This window comes from Triticum urartu, chromosome 7 (genome assembly GCF_003073215.2).
Source record: "Triticum urartu cultivar G1812 chromosome 7, Tu2.1, whole genome shotgun sequence".
Taxonomy (NCBI): domain Eukaryota; kingdom Viridiplantae; phylum Streptophyta; class Magnoliopsida; order Poales; family Poaceae; genus Triticum; species Triticum urartu.
In genome coordinates this window covers 698,870,327-698,889,696 of record NC_053028.1, presented here as the reverse complement: position 1 = coordinate 698,889,696, position 19,370 = coordinate 698,870,327, and positions in this window count along the sequence as shown.

The window sequence follows — 19,370 nt, the reverse complement described above, 5'->3', positions numbered from 1 at the left end:
TCCTGTGAGGGCTTACGACAGGACCGAGGAGCAAACCAATGCCATAGTGCGGGCAAAAGTCGACGCCCATTTTGGACCGAAACCGCCACCGCCGCCAAGGGAGAAAGTGCCTGTGGAAGTAGTTGACCACTTCATTCGTATGGCTCAACCACCAGCTCCTAAGCCTGTTGACACAGACTATGAGCGCCACATCAGGAAGTTACATCAACAACGTCTACAGAAGGAGGCGAGCTCGAGCTCGAGCAAACAACAAGCAGCTGTCAAAAAATGCGGGAAAACCGTTGCCCAGCTGGGAGAACAGGCGGCGCAATCGATCCCCCCGCTTGTTGTGCCGCCAACAACACGTGGCAGTACGCGCGCCCAATATTATTGTGGCCAAATAGTTTACGTTCCCGAGGTGGGCAATGTGGTCATAACCCAGGAGCATATAATGCAGGCTGAAACTCTCAAAATCACTGTTGGGCAACTCCTCGAGATCGAGGACATGCCTGTGCTTAAAGAGGAGGAAATAAAATGGAAATATGCCCAGGGCCAACCTTTGGTCAAGCCAGAAGAGGTCAAGAAGCTCCCAACGAGAATGTATGAATTACATGAATGGTACATGGACATTATCAAGAGATCCGATCGAGAGTCCCTCATGGTGCAAGTCAAGAAGGATCATTACTACCATGAGAAACCTGTGACCGTTGAGTATTCTGAACTGTTTCAGTTATACAATCAAGACGCACTCAACAAATCTATCGTCAGTTGCTATTGTCTGTAAGTGATTTCTTTCTGTAATTTAAGTCTCAAGCTAGCTGTAGTGATCCTTTTAATCAATCATTACCTGTAATTATCCTCACTATATTCTTTTCTGTGGTATTATGCAGGATGAAGATGTATGAAATGAAAAAAGGTGGACGCTATGGCATTGGGTTCATTGACCCAAACACCGTTAATGAATACACATGGAAAATAAACCTGCATTATGAAAAGCAGGTAGAGGACAGCATGCTAGAGTTCTTGAAGCGCCTCAAATACAATGAAGATATACTACTTCCTTACAACTTCCAGTGAGTCACACTTTCTTGTACTACAAATTCTCTGTTTTTGCCTACTAGCTAGCTACATGTTTTTCTTACATATGCCCGCTTAATTAAGACATGCAAACGTGTGTGCATGCAGATTTCACTGGATCTTGTGTATCATTAAAGTTGACGCCGGAACAGTTCAAATACTGGACTCGCTACTCAAAGCAAATAGTGACTATAACATCTTGTTTGGGATAGTCAACAGGTAATTTCAATCATTATTAACTATATATCTCGGCCTATTTAGTTCGTCATTTCATGATATGAACTATTTAATAACCCCTTTATTCATTTTCTTTGTCGGCGGGCAGGGCTTAGGCAAGGTTCATCACGTCATGGAAGGCGAATGGAAACGACAGCTGAAATGGTTTCGACCCAAGGTAAGTAATTAAGTAGTACTAGCTAGCTAGCTGCCATCTCTTTAATTATCATGCTTGATTAATTATTATCTGATCAAATTAAATTCCATTCTCGTAATAAAGGCCCTGAAGCAGGCGCAGGGGACTGATCTGTGTGCATTCTGCGTTTGCGAGAACATTCACATGATGGCGTCCGAAAGGAGCAGATCTCAAAGACAGGAATGGGTACGCTTGTCAGAACACTATTCACAATTTTTACACCATTATCGATATCTAGTCACACAACTAATACATATGCATATTGATCTCCTTCTTAACAGTTCAAAGAGGTGCGGGACAAGCTCCTAGAAACGGAGCGCGTAGAAGCACTTCAAGAGGAAATAGCGGGATTTTTGCTTGACCAGGTCATAAATCCGAAGGGAGAATACTATTACCCGCTACCGCCCCCATCGACCAGGTCATGAACCACTTCCAATTGTCATCGTGCTCCGAAGGCACCAATTAGGCTAATGCCACTGGCTCCGAAGGCAACATGCATATGTAGGATAAATTGTATATAGCTATACATGTGTGTATGTGTGAATTAATATGGTGGTTTGTGAGACATTGATGATATATATATGATTGGTTCTACTAGAAATTCTATATATATATATGTGCATAACGTGTACAATGTGTAGTACCATAAAATACCAGCAAAGGAAAAAGAATTAAAATGGAAAACACAAAATTAAATGAAAAAGAAATCATAAAACCAAAAACCCCCCAAACATTTTAGTGCCGGTTGGTGTTACCAACCGGTACTAAAGGGCTCCCGGCCCCCGGAGCTGGCTCGTTCCACGTGGTTGCCCTTTAGCACCGGTTCGTGCTGAACCGGTCCTAAAGAGGGGGGCCTTTAGTGACCACACTTTAGTGCCGGTTATGGAACCGGCACTAAAGGACCTTACGAACCGGTGCTATTGCCCGGTTCTACACTAGTGATTCTGTACTGTGGGTCTACCTGTACCCCGCCTCCTGACAGATTGACCCATTTGCACTTAAACAAAGGTGAAAGTGTGTTATATCGACTGGAGGGGGGTGAATAGGCGATTTTCATGAAAGTCTTCAAAACATGGAAGTTTCGAAGACAAACGATAGAAATAAACCTATTACCATGCAGCGGAAGTAAGACTACACTAGATAAACCATAGTCATGTATTCAATGAAGTGAAAGGACAATGACTAATAGTAGCTAGGTAGTAAGGATCGGGCAGGAAGATATTAAGAAGCCAAACGGATCACACAGTCACTCAATGAAGACAAAAGATAGAGCAAACATACAATGACTTCAACAGAGTAATAGTAAGTAAAGAGAAGGGAAGGATGAAACTAGTGACTCGTTGAACACAAAGATTTGTTGGACCAGTTCCAGTTGCTGTGACAACTGTATGTCTGGTTAGGGCGGCTAGGTATTTAAACCAAAGGACACATAGTCCCGGACACCCAGTCCTGAACACGCAGCTCAGGACACCCAGTCCTCACCGTATTCCCCTTGAGCTAAGGTCACATAGACCTCGCCCAATCACTCTGGTAAGTCTTCAAGGTAGACTCCCAAACCTTCACAGACTTCGTTCACCGGCAATCCACAATGTCTCTTGGATGCTCAGAACGCGACGCCTAACCGGCTGGAGGATGCACAGTCCTCAAGTGTAATAAGTCTTCAGATCACTCAGACAAGAAGACTTAAGTGATGCCTAATTCTCTTTGGCTCTGGGTGGTTAGGGCTTTATCCTCGCAAGGAATTCTCTCTCAAAGGCTTCGAGGTGGGTTGCTCTCAAACGACAAAAGCCGTATTCTGAATCTGAGTAGCCAACCGTTTATGGTTGTAGGGGGTGGGCTATTTATAGCCACTAGGCAACCCGACCTGATTTGTCTGAAATGACCCTGGGTCACTAAGGAACTGACACGTGTTCCAACGGTCAGATTTCAAACTCACACAGAAACTTTACTTGGGCTACAAGCAAAGCTGACTTGTCCGACTCTGGACAAGATTTGCTCTCATAGTCTTCACTCGAAGACATAGGTTTTTGTTTAAGCATCCAGTCATTCTGACTGGTTCTCTTGGACCCCACTTAATAGTACGGTGGTTCCTATGACTCAACACAGAAGAAAAAGAACTACGAAAGATCTAAGTCTTCGAGCTCCATAGGCTTCATGCGGTGTCTTCTCTTGTCATAGTCTTCAATGTGAATATCTTCATATACCACCTTTGACATCAATGTCTTCATACATTTTTAGGGGTCATCTTTGGTCGGAAAACTGAATCAATGAGGGACTTCTACCTGTGTTATCCTGCAATTCTCACAAACACATTAGTCCCTCAACTAGGTTTATCGTCAATACTCCAAAACCAACTAGGGGTGGCACTAGATGCACTTACAATCTGCCCCTTTTTGGTGATTGATGACAAACTAGTTGAAGTTTTCAACGGGGAATATAATGTGTGAAATTATAACGGATAAGGAATTGTCTTCATAAGTTGCAAGGGCTCCCCCTGAAGATGTGCATATAATTAATTTGCTTTTGGAATGCAAATGCACATGGCAGGTTGTACTTGTGGAGATCCACTTCAACTTATGATGACAATCCACTATGCATGTGAAAGTATGTGAAGATAATGACATGCATAATGGAAAATGGACGTCTGCAGATGATCTAAGTGCGGAATTTATCATCGCAACACAAGGTAGCAGATGACCATCAAGTTTAAGTGTTGCAACTCAAAGAACCAAATGTTTCAAAACGAGAGTTGTAAGCACGAAGCAAAATATAAAACACCCGCCCATATGGACCCGCTTGAAGACTATCAAACTCATATGCTTCTCCCCCTTTTGTCAGTAAGGACCAAAAAGGTTTGAAGACATAGAGCCTCTACTCGTTCCCATGAGGAGTAGGTGAAGCAGCAGGGTCGTTGATGGTGTTTGGCGGTGCAGACGAGCTTGGAGCAGTGTCGACGTGTGCTGAAGGAGGCGGCAAAGAAGTAGCATCGTCTTCATCCTCGATCACTCTGGCATTCACGGTTGCAGCAGAGGAAGAGAACTCAGAGTCTTCAAGTGATGGAGTCAAACTTGAAGCGCTCAGTGAAGCCATCCTCTTGCAAATCATCTTCAGAACACAGCAGCGTCAGCCCTTTCCATGTGCGTCGAGATGTTTCATGAGCAACAAAGGCGTTCTTGGTGGCAAGATTGCGAATGCGATTAACATCCACCAAGAGGCTTTGCATTTGACGCTTTAGCCAGTCATGATGCCTATCCTGTTTCTGATGAAGGGCCACCAGAAGCTCTCGGTCATTGAGGACACGAGTGCGCTTCTTGGGTCGTTGAGCAATGGTGCTATCAGTGGCTTCAGTAAGAGCAGGATGCGGTGCACGGGTAGTGCCAGCCAAAGGATACACACGTGTTACTGCTTCAACGCCTTCAACGTTCTGAGAGAAACTTTGATGCTCTGCATTTTGAAGACTTAGAGGTTCCTTGGCAGGCTCAGGATATATGGCTTCAATAGACATATCCACATCAGGCAAGAAGATCCGATGATTGCAGGCAGACGGCTGATATGAGATAGCAGAGTGAAGTTTGATCAGCCGCATCACCCAAGGGGCGTAGAACTTCAATCCAAACAGATCAGAGCCAGATGAAGCAAGTTGGCGAATGAAGATATCCTGTGTATTGAAGCATTTGCCATGAAGAATATAGAAGACCAAAGTCTTCATTGCACCTTCCAGCTTGGCATGGGGAGAATGTCCTTTGATTGTCCAGAGAGTTCGCCTTATGATGTGATAAATGGTTCTTGGCAGATACTCAAGGTCTTCAACGAAGAACTCCGTGGGATAAGCAGCATCTTGGGGCAATGGCTTCATCATACTGAGCATCTGACTCATATTAGGTTCAGTCTTCTGAAAGATGCTCTCAACAGCTTCACTATGAAGCTGACAGCCATGCTCGTAGAGATCGCCAGGAGTGGGCAAACCAGTGAGCTCAATGATGTCAAAGGCTTTGGCTTCGTGATGAACGTTTCCTGTCATCCACTCCAGGACCCAAGTCTTTGGATCTCTGTTATACCTGCGGATGTGAAGTGTGGCATAGAACTGGAGCAGCAACTCTTCATTCCAATGCTCTTGGTCAGTGAAGAATGGCAGCATCCCAACTTCCTTGAAGCAATCCAAAGCTTCTTCCAGAAAGGGCAGACCAGCTATAGCTTCAATGTCAAGGCGCTTGTGTGGGAAGATGCGACCTTGGTTGTAAAGAATGCATGAGTAATAGCTTCATTGCTGATAGCTCCAGAACCGATCAGATGATATTCTTTCCCTGGAGTAGGGGTTCCTGGAGCTATTGAAGAATGTGTTGTCTGCTTTGTAGCCATTGATGTTGAAGGAACCAGGTGCTGATGCAGGACCTGGGAACTTGGGAAATCTTGGGATTGGCTTCTGGACCTGAGGCCTGTGCTCAACATGATAGTCGAATTGGGGACCGGCGGCAGACGCAGGAGCAGAAGCAGTAGGATCAGTGGCTTCGCTGACTTCTGGTGCTGTTGGGGGTGAGGGCTCCACATTAGCTTCAGCCATGACGGCGTCAGTGGCTTCAGTGGTGTTGGTGGTGGCAGCCTCAAGATTTTCAACCTCCACTTGACGAGATGGAGGGTCGGGCACAATCACGTTCTCCTCGAGAACCGCTTCTTGGTGGGACAGAGGAGTAGTAGCTTGTGGTACTTCTTCTTCATCGGCTGATGCAGCCGGAATGTCTTCAGCAGTTTTAGCTTCAGACGGAGAGACTTGAGGCCTTGGACCTTTGCGAAGCCTGCGCAACGCGGGCGACGCCTGTGGAGTTGGTGTTGGCTGGGCCTCAGACTGTTCTTCCTCTTGTGGGCGATCAGCCCATGAAGCATCCTGTGCAATTGGCGTCAGTGGACGACCAATGCTTATGCGTTCGTTGTGCGTTAGCACAGGCGATGATACCTGTTGGTGCTCTAGCTGAGGAAGGACTGCATCATCTTCAACATGGTCATGGTGACCAATGTCTTCAGATTCATGAGCCTCTGTGAATGGGCGTCGGGGTGAACCATGGAAATGGGTTCAACAATCAAGGGCTCTGTGGGAGCAGCCCGTTCCTTCTTGGTCTTTTGTTTCTTCTTGGAGGGGGCAGTAGGAGAGGCTTCAGGATGTTTCCTCTTCCTGGCTTCAGCCTCAGCAGTCCTTGTCTTCTTGAGCTCTGAAGCGTTTGACCGGCTTTTTAGCTTCGAGCCAGTCAATCTAGTTGGGAAGACAATCGGAACTGCTTCCTGCCTTGGTGCGTCGGGTTCAGCCGTAGCAGGCTTCTTCTTCTTCTTTGCGGCCATCCTGGGGTCAATGCCAGGACGCCCAAGGGCCTTGCGCTTCTCAGCCTCATTGTAGGCTTGCACACATCTGTCAGCCAGAGCCTTCATGCGCTCACGTGAACCCTGAGCTTCTGCACGTTTCTTCAGAAAGGCTTCCTTGAGCTCGTGCATCATGATCTTGAAGTTCTTCACTTCTTGCACACTGAGCTTGGCCATATGCTTCTTGAACTGAGCCTTTTCATAGTCAATTTTCTGCTTCAGTTCAACAACGCGTTGGGCGATGGTTAGCTCTGAAGCAATGGCACCTTGGAAGGCGACACTGAGGCCAATGGGTAGCTGCAGATCATCAAAGCTGATGTTTGGCGTGTCAAACCACTCGTCAATGAAGTTGTGGATGATGGTTACATCAAAGAGAGGCAGATCATTGAAGATTTCGGCTTCTTCTTTGCTCTTGATGAGTTGCTCAAGAGCGTCATCTGCAAGATCTTCATCACTTGACAGATCAATGTCATCATTGCGCAGAATGGCAGCAGCTGTTAGCTCTTGGCAGGTGTATGGCACAGGCATCTTGGCCTTCTGGGGCTTGGAGATGCGTGATAAATCTTCGGACTGCACACTGTCTTCAGGAGGTGCAGTTGCCAGTGGCTTCGCCCTTGAGATTTTTGGTGAAGGGGCAGGCTTTGAAGCTTTGGGCTTCTTCAACTTCTTTGGCGTTGGTGCTGCAGGCGCTTCATTTGATTCAGCGTCAGCTGCAGGCTCATTCACGGCTGTCCCTTGAACCAAGATATGGGTGATGAGTCCTGCAAGGTTATAAAAAGGACCGACGACATTGGGTTCCGCATCGCGTGTGCCGTCAGCCCTTGGAGCAGAAGGACCAGGGTTAAAGTCTAATCCAAAAGACTTCTTGTTCTGCTTCGCTGAGTTCTGGGCAAACTGGAAGTTGCGCTTGAACAGAATGTCATCACGACACCATAGAAGTGACGAGGGGTGTGCATCAGCAGGCTGTGGCCCACGGACCATGCAGGGATAGAAACCTTGTTCAATAGCTTCTTCTCTAGTCCTGGGTTGAAGATTCTTGTATAGAATGTCTCCCCACGGTCTCTTGATGGCACATTTCTCAGCATATTCCTGGGTCACAAACCGGTATTTGAACCATTGTTCTGCCCAATATCTTCGAATCCACTGGATTCGGGTCTTGCGCTGATTATAATCCTCTTCAGGATCTGTCTTGTAAAGTTCTGAGAGGTCATCAGGCAAATCTCTTGATGTCCCCCCACGACGCTGTCTGCCACCCTTCCTTGCTGATTTTTCTGAAGCCATGAACCTTAATCTGAAAGGCTTCAATACGTTCAGAGGCTTCAAAGGCTTTCGCTTGCTGGATAGACAGGAACTGGCTTCGGGAGAATTTATGTGAAACTGTAAGAATTCTGCAAATAAATGCAGACTATGAGAACCAAGGGATTCTCCCACGGACATGTACCTGTGACAGCATTAAGGTGCGAGGGAAGGGGAACAGGTCATATGCATTCTCATAAAATTTTGAAGATAAATCAGTTTAGAAGACATTGACCTCATTGTGCGAAGACATTCACTCATAGATAAGGAGTTGGTTCCAGATTTGTACGAATCCAGAGATCAGTACAAGTGAGGAATCGAACTACTTGGTGAAGCACAAGTGAATATACTAGGCATGTTATGAGATGCAGTATGAAAGAGATCCAACTTGTGTGAATAGAAACTACTTGTGGTAGAAAGTGACAAAGCCATAGGATCAAAGGGGCCGTAAAAAGAAGTTTTATTTACCACACTGGGAACTGCTAGACGGAGTGGAAGAGGAGGCCGAGCAGTTCGATCTTCCGTGCCCTAACTTGGCGACAGAGGACACATACAGCGACAGCGGAGAGGACGATGTCCGCGGTCGGCGTGAAGACGGCGTCAGAGAGGTTGCGGCAGTGAAGCGCTTCGTCGCCGGCGTCGTCGAGGGCTAGCGGTGGCGCTAGGGTTCGTGCGAGAGTGGAAGAAGAGATAATGACCGCTGTGAAGGGTGTATTTATAGGTACAGGGGCGGCACTGCGTTATTACACAGGTGCCCCTGGCGATTCACATCTGAGTAACACGTGGCCATCATGTAGTATATTGGGGTTTGTTCCACGTCCCACGCACGCCTGGATTGTCGGGTGGTCGTTCCTACTTCTCCGGGTTTCATGTGGAGGAATGAGCATTGAAAACGGACTTAATGTTTGTCTCTGTATCTTCTGCTGACAAGGACGCAGAGAAGACATTTGACAGTTTCAGTAGAATGCATATGATTTGGAGAGGTAGAGTTTGAGATAGAGAGCACAGAGAGGTTAGGATCCGATCACATTCACTTAGATCAAAAGATTCAACAAGAAGACATAGCTATAAGTGAATGCTGTAGAGGACAGAACACTAGTATATATATATAATCAACATAGTGAAGATAATCATGAAAACATGTTGAAATTGAAACCAAACCAAATGTGAAGACATAGCAAGGTAACGCCATGAGTGAAACACTTCAAATAGAACATTTGGTGGTGGCGTTACCCACCGTATAGGAAGTATTAGACCCAGACACGGCGCACAATTATCGTGGCGCTCCGAGGTCAAATTCCACATTAATGTATTCACACTTAGAATGTATGTCTTCATTGATTGAAGATATACTTTACTTCGTGTGTTGCACATCTAAGTCATCAATATGCATAAGGGTTAGGATGTGTGCCTGATCACAGGACATTTGAGGATTCCAGGATATTTAGCTCACACCGTAACTTGCAAAATCTCTTCTCATCCAAGGGCTTGGTGAAGATATCTGCCAATTGCTCTTCAGTGTTGACGTGTATGATATCAATATCTTCCTTCACAACATGATCTCTGAGAAAGTGATGACGAATTTCAATGTGCTTTGTCTTCGAGTGCTGAACAGGGTTGTTGGCAATCTTGATGGCGCTTTCGTTGTCACAGTAGAGTGGCACTTGCTTCAGATGAATGCCATAGTCCTTGAGGGTTTGCTTCATCCACAGAAGCTGAGCGCAGCAAGATCCAGCAGCAATGTATTCAGATTCAGCAGTGGAGAGAGATACATAGTTCTGCTTCTTTGAAGACCAACATACAAGTGATCGTCCCAGAAAATGACATGTGCCTGATGTAGACTTGCGATCCACCTTGTCACCAGCATAATCAGCATCCGAGAATCCAACCAGATCAAACTCTGAGCCCTTTGGATACCATAATCCTAGAGTTGGGGTGTGAGCCAAATATCGAAGAATTTGCTTCACAGCTAAGTGATGCGACTCCTTTGGTGCCGCTTGAAATCGAGCACACATGCAAACACTAAGCATAATATCTGGCCTAGATGCACATAGATAAAGCAAAGAACCAATCATGGAGCGGTATACCTTTTGATCAAACTCTTTACCATTATCGTCAGGACCCAGATGATGCTTGGCTGGCATTGGCGTCGTGAACCCTTTGCAGTCTTGCATACCGAACTTCTTAAGGCAATCTTTGAGATACTTCTCTTGAGATATGAAGATGCCGTTGCGTTGCTATCGTATTTGAAGACCGAGGAAAAACTTCAGCTCTCCCATCATGGACATCTGATATTGCTCTTGCATCATATATCCAAACTCTTCACTGTACTTCAGGCCCGAGGGGCTTGTTTGAGGCCATACAGTGCCTTGTTGAGCTTGTATACCATATCAGGATGTTTTGGATCTTCAAAGCCAGGTGGTTGTGCAACATACACTTCTTCTTCAATCTTTCCATTAAGAAAGGCGCTCTTCACATCCATTTGATAAAGAAGTATGTTGTGATGATTTGCATAGGCCAGCAGTATGCGTATGGCTTCAAGTCTAGCCACAGGAGCAAATGTTTCATCGAAGTTAATGCCTTCCACTTGAGTATATCCTTGAGCAACTAGACGAGCTTTGTTTCTGACAACTTGACCATGCTCATCTTGCTTGTTGCGGTATATCCATTTTGTGCCTATTATGTTGTGCTTCCGAGGATCAGGACGCTTAACCAGTTCCCATACATTATTCAGATCAAACTGTTGAAGCTCTTCTTGCATAGCTTGAATCCATTCAGGTTCCATGAAGGCTTCTTCCACTTTCTTGGATTCTGTTATTGAGACGAATGCGAAGTGCCCACAGAAATTTGCCAGCTGGGTTGCCCTTGATCGAGTGAGCGGACCAGGTGCATTGATGTTGTCAATTATTCTCTCAATCTGCACTTCATTGGCAACATGAGGATGTACAGCGCGAAGACTTTGCTCTTGCTGATCATTGTCGTTGTTGGAGGGATTGTCTTCAGGTTGAGCATTGTCTTCAGGTTGATCTGGTGCGAAGATGATGAGTTCCTCTTCAGAATGAGCTTCAGAAGGTATGATTTCTCCAGTTCCCATTAGCTTGATTGATTCACTGGATGGAACTTCATCTAGCACATTTGGCAGGTGCTCTCTTTGTGAACCGTTAGTCTCATCGAACCGCACATCCACTGTTTCAACCACTTTATAATGAAAGAGGTTGAAGACTCTATAGGAGTGCGAATCCTTTCCATATCCAAGCATAAAACCCTCATGTGCTTTTGGGGCAAACTTTGAAGTGTGATGTGGGTCCTTGATCCAGCACCTTGCGCCAAATACTCTGAAGCAACTGACATTTGGCTTCTTGCCAGTGAGGAGCTCATACGATGTCTTGTTCAGAAGCTTGTGAAGATAAACACGATTTAATGTATGGCATGCAGTATCAATGGCTTCAGGCCAGAATTTTCTTGGAGTCTTGTATTCATCTAGCATTGTTCTGGCCATCTCAATGAGTGTTCTGTTCTTGCATTCGACGACGCCATTCTGCTGTGGCGTGTACGGGGCTGAGAATTCATGTGTGATGCCCAAGGTATCAAGATATGTATCAAGGCCAGTGTTCTTGAATTTAGTGCCATTGTCACTTCTGATGTGCTTTATCTTGGCGCCATAGTTGTTCATTGCTCGATTGGCGAAGCGTCTGAAGACATCCTGCACTTCAGTCTTGTAAAGGATTATATGCACCCAAGTGTATCTAGAATAATCATCAACAATGACGAAGCCATAGAGGCAAGCAGTAGTAGTAAGAGTTGAGTAATGAGTGGGACCGAAAAGATCCATGTGAAGCAGCTCGAAGGGTTGAGTAGTAGTCATGATTGTCTTCGAGGGATGCTTGGCCCTCGTCATCTTTCCTGCTTCACAGGCACCGCATAAGTGATCTTTCTTGAACTTGACGCCCTCGATGCCTATGACATGCTTCTTCTTTGCAAGGGTGTGGAGGTTCCTCATGCTAGCATGCCCAAGCCTCCGATGCCAGAGCCAGCATTCTGAAGCTTTTGCTAGAAGACATACGGCAAGCTGTCGTCCTGCTGAGAAATCTACCACGTACAGATCGTCTTACCGATACCCTTCAAACACTAGAGACTTGTCAGATTCCATTAGAACAAGGCAACGATATTTTCCAAATATTATGATCATGTTCAAATCGCATAGCATTGAGACAGACATTAAGTTGAAGCCAATGGATTCAACAAGCATGACTTTATCCATGTGTTGATCCTTTGAGATTGCAACTCTACCTAGACCCAATACCTTACTTTTACTAGTGTCAGCAAATGTGATGTGGCTCTTGTCGGAAGGACGTAAGGTTGAGTCCATCAGAAGGCTTCTTTTGCCAGTCATGTGATTTGTACACCCACTATCAATAATCCATTCTGTAGACACTGGTGTCGTACCCTAAAGTGCAGTTAGGGGGATAGGCTTCACGAAGAGAGTTGTGAAGCAAAAACATTTGACGAACCAGTGGGTTATGAAAGCTTAGATCTAGATTAGGACTGATAGGGAGAGTAGCAAGCGATTCAGGAATGAAGTACATAGTAAGACCATTCGGGAATTTGATCTTGCGCCCTACAAGATGTTTAAGGTCCCCAGCAATAGCGTCAGAAGATTTTGATTTTCTGCTGGAGACCTTTCCCTGCAAAAGAGAGTTAAGCCTTCTCAGCCACCCACATCTTCAGGGGTGGCTTCGAAGCAATGAGTCTAAGCGCAGCATCTGAGAATTTTGGCTTTGAAGCCCTAGCAAAAAGTCTCGCAGGTGGACAATAGTACTCATAAGAATAAGCAGAATAGTTTTTGGTCTTATGAACATGGCGGTTCAATGAACCGCGCTCATATTCATAGGCCTGAGTATGGTTTCCCTGCAAAACATTTGCATTAGTGCGACTCAGGTGAGTCCTCTGTCTGTATGAAGCCTTTGGGCCATATGAAGCCTGTGGTCTGGGGTTTGTCTTCTTCATCTGTGGTGTCATGATGACATTCACAGGAAGATTTTCCAAACACCTTTTGGGCACCCAGATCTTCTTCATAGGCGGTCCATTCCTGCAGTTAGTACCAATGTACGTGGCAAACACTTCACCATGCAGAGGGGTTAGTTCCCACATCAACAGTTGAAGATATTGCAACAGTAGCAGCAGTAGAACATTCAGCAACAGAAGTAGCATTATCACGCTCAATGCATTTAAGGCATGGTGGTTCAAATCCTTCCTGAGCGGAACTGATCTGTTCGGCGCGAAGTGACTCGTTTTCCTTTTGAAGATCTTCATGAGCCGCTCTCAGTTTCTCAAGATCTTGCTTCCTTTGAAGATAATCATTGGAAAGCTTTTCATGAGTTGTTGAGAGTGTTTCATGACAACTTTCAAGTTCCTCATACTTAACGTGAAGATTTTTTATGTCTTCAATTAAGGACTCAGATTGAGTCATTTCAGCGCCCAACAGATCATCGCTTTTGTCTAACAGTTTTTGAATATGTTCCATGGCTTTTTGTTGTTCAGTTGCAATTTTAGCAAGTGTTTTGTAGCTGGGTCTTGAATCACAATCAGAGTCATCATCACTAGATGTTTGATAGTGAGTAGTGTGTGTGTTTACCTTGGCACTGCGTGCCATGAAGCAGTAGGTAGGAGCAGAGTCGTCCTTGTCATTTGCATCGGTGTCGGTGGTGAAGTCATTGTCTTCAGTGTTGAAGATGGACTTGGCAACGTATGATGTAGCCAGACTTGCAACACCAGAATCGGACTCCTCCTCAGACTCCACCTCCGCCTCCTCAGACGCGGACTCCTCCTCTGAATCCATTTCCTTGCCAACAAACGCACGTGCCTTGCCAGATGAGCTCTTCTTGTGTGATGAAGACTTTGAGGAAGACTTGGAAGAAGACTTTGAGTATTTCTTCTTCTTCTTCTTGTCGTTAGAGTCATATTCCTTGCTCTTCTTCTTCTTTCTGTTCTCATTGTCCCACTGCGGACACTCAGAGATGAAGTGGCCAGTTTTCTTGCACTTGTGACATGTTTTCTTCTTGTAGTCATGAGCAGAAGATTCATCATTCCTTGAGCTTGATCGTGAAGACTTTCTGAAGCCTTTCTTCTTGGTGAATCTTTGGAACTTCTTTACAAGCATAGCAAGTTCCTTTCCAATATCTTCAGGATCGTCAGAACTGCTGTCAGATTCTTCTTCAGATGAGGAGACAGCTTTTGCCTTCAGGGCACGAGTTCGCCCATAGTTTGGACCGTAGATATCTCTTTTCTCAGAAAGCTGAAACTCATGTGTGTTGAGCCTCTCAAGTATGTCGGACGGATCGAGTGTCTTGAAATCAGGTCGTTCTTGAATCATCAGGGCTAGGGTGTCAAACGAACTGTCAAGTGATCTCAGTAGTGTCTTGACGACTTCATGCTTGGTGATCTCAGTGGCGCCGAGGGCATGAAGCTCATTTGTGATGTCAATGAGTCGGTCAAATGTGAGCTGGACATTCTCATTGTGATTTCACTTGAAGCAGTTGAAGAGGTTGCGAAGAACGCTGATTCTCTGATCTCTCTGGGTTGAGACGCCTTCGTTGACCTTGGAGAGCCAGTCCCAGACCAGCTTAGATGTTTCCAAAGCACTCACACGGCCATACTGTCCTTTGGTCAGATGACCACAGATAATGTTCTTGGCAGTAGAGTCCAGTTGAACAAACTTCTTGACATCAGCAGCGGTGACACCTTCTCCAGCCTTGGGAACGCCGTTCTTGAAGACATACCATAGATCGACGTCAATGGCTTCAAGATGCATGCGCATCTTATTCTTCCAGTAGGGATATTCAGTTCCATCAAAGACGGGGCACGCAGCGGAGACCTTAATTATCCCTACAGTCGACATAGCTAAAACTCCAGGTGGTTAAACCGAATCACATGGAACAAGGGAGCACCTTGCTCTGATACCAACTGAAAGTGTGTTATATCGACTAGAGGGGGGGTGAATAGGCGATTTTTATGAAAGTATTCAAAACATGAAAGTTTCGAAGACAAACAATAGAAATAAACCTATTACCATGCAGCGGAAGTTAGACTACACTAGATAAACCATAGTCATGTATTCAATGAAGTGAAAGGACAATGACTAATAGTAGCTAGGTAGTAAGGATCAGGCAGGAAGATATTAGGAAGCCAAACGGATCACACAGTCACTCAATGAAGACAAAAGATAGAGCAAACATACAATGACTTCACACAGAGTAACAGTAAGTAAAGAGAAGGAAAGGATGAAACCAGTGACTCGTTGAAGACAAAGATTTGTTGGACCAGTTCCAGTTGCTGTGACAACTGTACGTCTGGTTAGGGCGGCTAGGTATGTAAACCAAAGGACACACAGTCCCGGACACCCAGTCCTAAACACGCAGCTCAGGACACCCAGTCCTCACCGTATTCCCCTTGAGCTAAGGTCACATAGACCTCGCCCATTCACTCTGGTAAGTCTTCAAGGTAGACTCCCAAACCTTCACAGACTTCGTTCAACGGCAATCCACAATGTCTCTTGGATGCTCAGAACGCGACGCCTAACCGGCTGGAGGATGCACAGTCCTCAAGTGTAATAAGTCTTCAGATCACTCAGACAAGAAGAAGTGATGCCTAATTCTCTTTGGCTCTGGGTGGTTAGGGCTTTATCCTCGCAAGGAATTCTCTCTCAAAGGCTTCGAGGTGGGTTGCTCTCAAACGACAAAAGCCGTACTCTGAATCTGAGCAGCCAACCGTTTATGGTTGTAGGGGGTGGGCTATTTATAGCCACTAGGCAACCCGACCTGATTTGTCCGAAATGACCCTGGGTCACTAAGGAACTGACATGTGTTCCAACGGTCAGATTTCAAACACACACGGCAACTTTACTTGGGCTACAAGCAAAGCTGACTTGTCCGACTCTGGACAATATTTGCTCTCATAGTCTTCACTCGAAGACATAGGTTTTTGTTTAAGCATCACTTCAGTCATTCTGACTGGTTCTCTTGGACCCCACTTAACAGTACGGTGGTTCCTATGACTCAACACGGAAGAAAAAGAACTACGAAAGATCTAAGTCTTCGAGCTCCATAGGCTTCATGCGGTGACTTCTCTTGTCATAGTCTTCAATGTGAATATCTTCATATACCACTTTTGACATCAATGTCTTCATACATTTTTAGGGGTCATCTCTGGTAGGAAAACCGAATCAATGAGGGACTTCTACCTGTGTTATCCTGCAATTCTCACAAACACATTAGTCCCTCAACTAGGTTTGTCGTCAATACTCCAAAACCAACTAGGGGTGGCACTAGATGCACTTACAAAAGGGACCTTAAAATCATGTCCGTAGTCAAGTTCCCATATTTCCACTATGTAACCATAATATGTGTCCTTTCCCCTCTCGGTTGCTGCATCAAAGCGGACACCGCCGTTTTGGCTGGTGCTCTTTTAATCTTGGGCGATTGTGTAAAATGTATTCCCATTTATCTCGTATCCTTTGTAAGTCAATACAGTCGAAGATGGTCCCCTGGACAACGAGTACAGCTCATCACAAAAAAAATTGCACCTCTGAGACGTGTTTCCAACCAACTGCCGAAAGTCCTGATGTGTTCACATGTAATCCAGTCGTCACACTGCTCCGGGTTCTTGGAGCGCAGACTGTTCTTGTGTCCATCGACATACGGGATCATCAAGGTAGAGTTCTGTAAAACTGTGTAGTGTGCTTGAGACAAAGAATGCCCGTCCCTGCATATTATTGAGTCCGCTCCTAGCGTGCCTTTTCCAATCAGTCTCCCATCATACCGCGATTTAGGGAGACCTATCTTCTTAAGGCCAGAAATGAAGTCAACACAAAACCCAATGACATCCTTTGTTTGATGGCCCATGGAGATGCTTCCTTCTGTCCTAGCACGGTTATGAACATATTTCTTTAGGACTCCCATGAACCTCTCAAAGGGGGACATATTGTGTAGAATACGGGCCCCAGAATGACAATCTCGTCGACTAGATGAACTAGGACGTGCGTCATGATATTGAAGAAGGATGGTGGGAACACCAGCTCGAAACTGACAAGACATGGCGCCACATCACTCCTTAGCCTTGGTGTGATTTCTGGATCGATCATCTTCTAAGAGATTGCATTGAGGAATGCACATAGCTTCACAATGGCTAATCGGACGTTTTCCGGTAGAAGCCCCCTCAATGCAACCGGAAGCAGTTGCGTCATAATCACGTGGCAGTCATGAGACTTTAGGTTCTGAAACTTTTTTCTCTGGAATATTTATTATTCCCTTTATATTCGACGAGAAGCCAGTCGGGACCTTCATACTGAGCAGACATTCAAAAAAGATTTCCTTCTCTTATTTGGTAAGAGCGTAGCTAGCAGGACCTTCATACTGCTTTGGAGGCATGCCGTCTTTTTTGTGCAAACGTTGCAGGTCCTCCCGTGCCTCAGGTGTATCTTTTCTCTTCCCATACACGCCCAAGAAGCCTAACAAGTTCATGCAAATGTTCTTCGTCACGTGCATCACGTCGATTGAAGAGCGTACCTTTAGCTCTTTCCAGTAAGGTAGCTCCCAAAATATAGATTTCTTCTTCCACATGGGTGCGCGTCCCTCAGCGTCATTCGGAACAGCTACTCCGTCGGGACCCTTTCCAAATATTACGTTTAAATCAGAGACCATAGCAAGTATGTGATCACCGGTACGCATGGGGGGGCTTCTTTCGGTGATCTGCCTCGCCTTTGAAATGCTTGCCTTTCTTTCGAAATTGATGGTTGCCTTAGGTACACATCAATTTCGTTGCCGGGTTGCTTAGGGCCTTGGATGAGAACTGGCATCATAATGAACTTCCGCTTCATGCACATCCAAGGAGGAAGATTATACATACATAGAGTCATGGGCCAGGTGCTGTGATTGCTGCTCTGCATGCTCCCTGAAAGGATTAATGCCATCCGCGCTTAAAGAAAACCATACGTTCCTTGGGTCACCTGCAAACTCAGCCCAGTACTTTCTCTCAATTTTTCTCCACTGCGACCCGTCAGCGGGTGCTCTCAACTTCCCGTCTTTCTTACGCTCCTCTCTATGCCATCGCATCAACTTGGCATGCTCTTTGTTTCTGAACAGTCGTTTCAACCATGGTATTATAGGAGCATACCACATCACATTCGCAGGAACCCTCTTCATGCGGGGCTCGCCCTCAACATCACCAGGGTCATCTCGTCTGGTCTTATACCGCAATGCACCGCACACCGGGCATGCGTTCCAATCCTTGTACGCACCGCGGGAGAGCATGCAGTCATTAGGGCATGCATATATCTTCTCAACCTCCAATCCTAGAGGGCATACGACCTTCTTTGTTGCGTACGTACTGTCGGGCAATTCGTTATCCTTTGAAAGCTTCTTCTTCAATATTTTCAGTAGCTTCTCAAATCCTCTGTCAGGCACAGCATTCTCTGCCTTCCACTGCAGCAATTACAGTACGGTACCGAGCTTTGTGTTGCCATCTTCGCAATTGGGGTACAACCCTTTTTTGTGATCCTCTAACATGCGATCGAACTTCAGCTTCTCCTTTTCACTTTCGCACTTTTCCCTTGCATCAACAATGACTCAGCGGAGATCATCATCGGGCACATCGTCTGGTTCCTCTTGATCTTCAGCTTCCTCTTGATGTTCAGCAGCTTCCCCCGTTGCAGCATCACCGTATTCAGGGGGCACATAGTTGTCATCGTCCTCTTCTTCTTCGCTGTCTTCAATCATAACCCCTATTTCTCCGTGTTTGGTCCAAACATTATAGTGTGGCATGAAACCCTTATAAAGCAGGTGGGTGTGAAGGGTTTTCGAGTCAGAGTAAGACCTCGTATTCCCACAGCTAGGGCATGGACAGCACATAAAACCATTCTGCTTGTTTGCCTCAGCCACTTCGAGAAATTTATGCACGCCCTTAATGTACTCGGAGGTGTGTCTGTCACCGTACATCCATTGCCGGTTCATCTGCGTGCATTATATATAATTATGTGTGTCAAAAGTAAGAAAATTAGACAAGTATCTATGTAAAGTAAGAATTTTTTTTCAGAAAGAAGATAAGAACAAGAGGCTCACCACGGTGGTCCCGGCGACGAGATTGGCACGGGCGATCGACGGCGGTGAAGACGGGGACGGGGCGTGACGGACCGCTAATATAAACCTAGATAAATCTCGGGAAAAATGGAGCTCAGAGGTCAAGCTTCGAGAGGAGAAAGCTT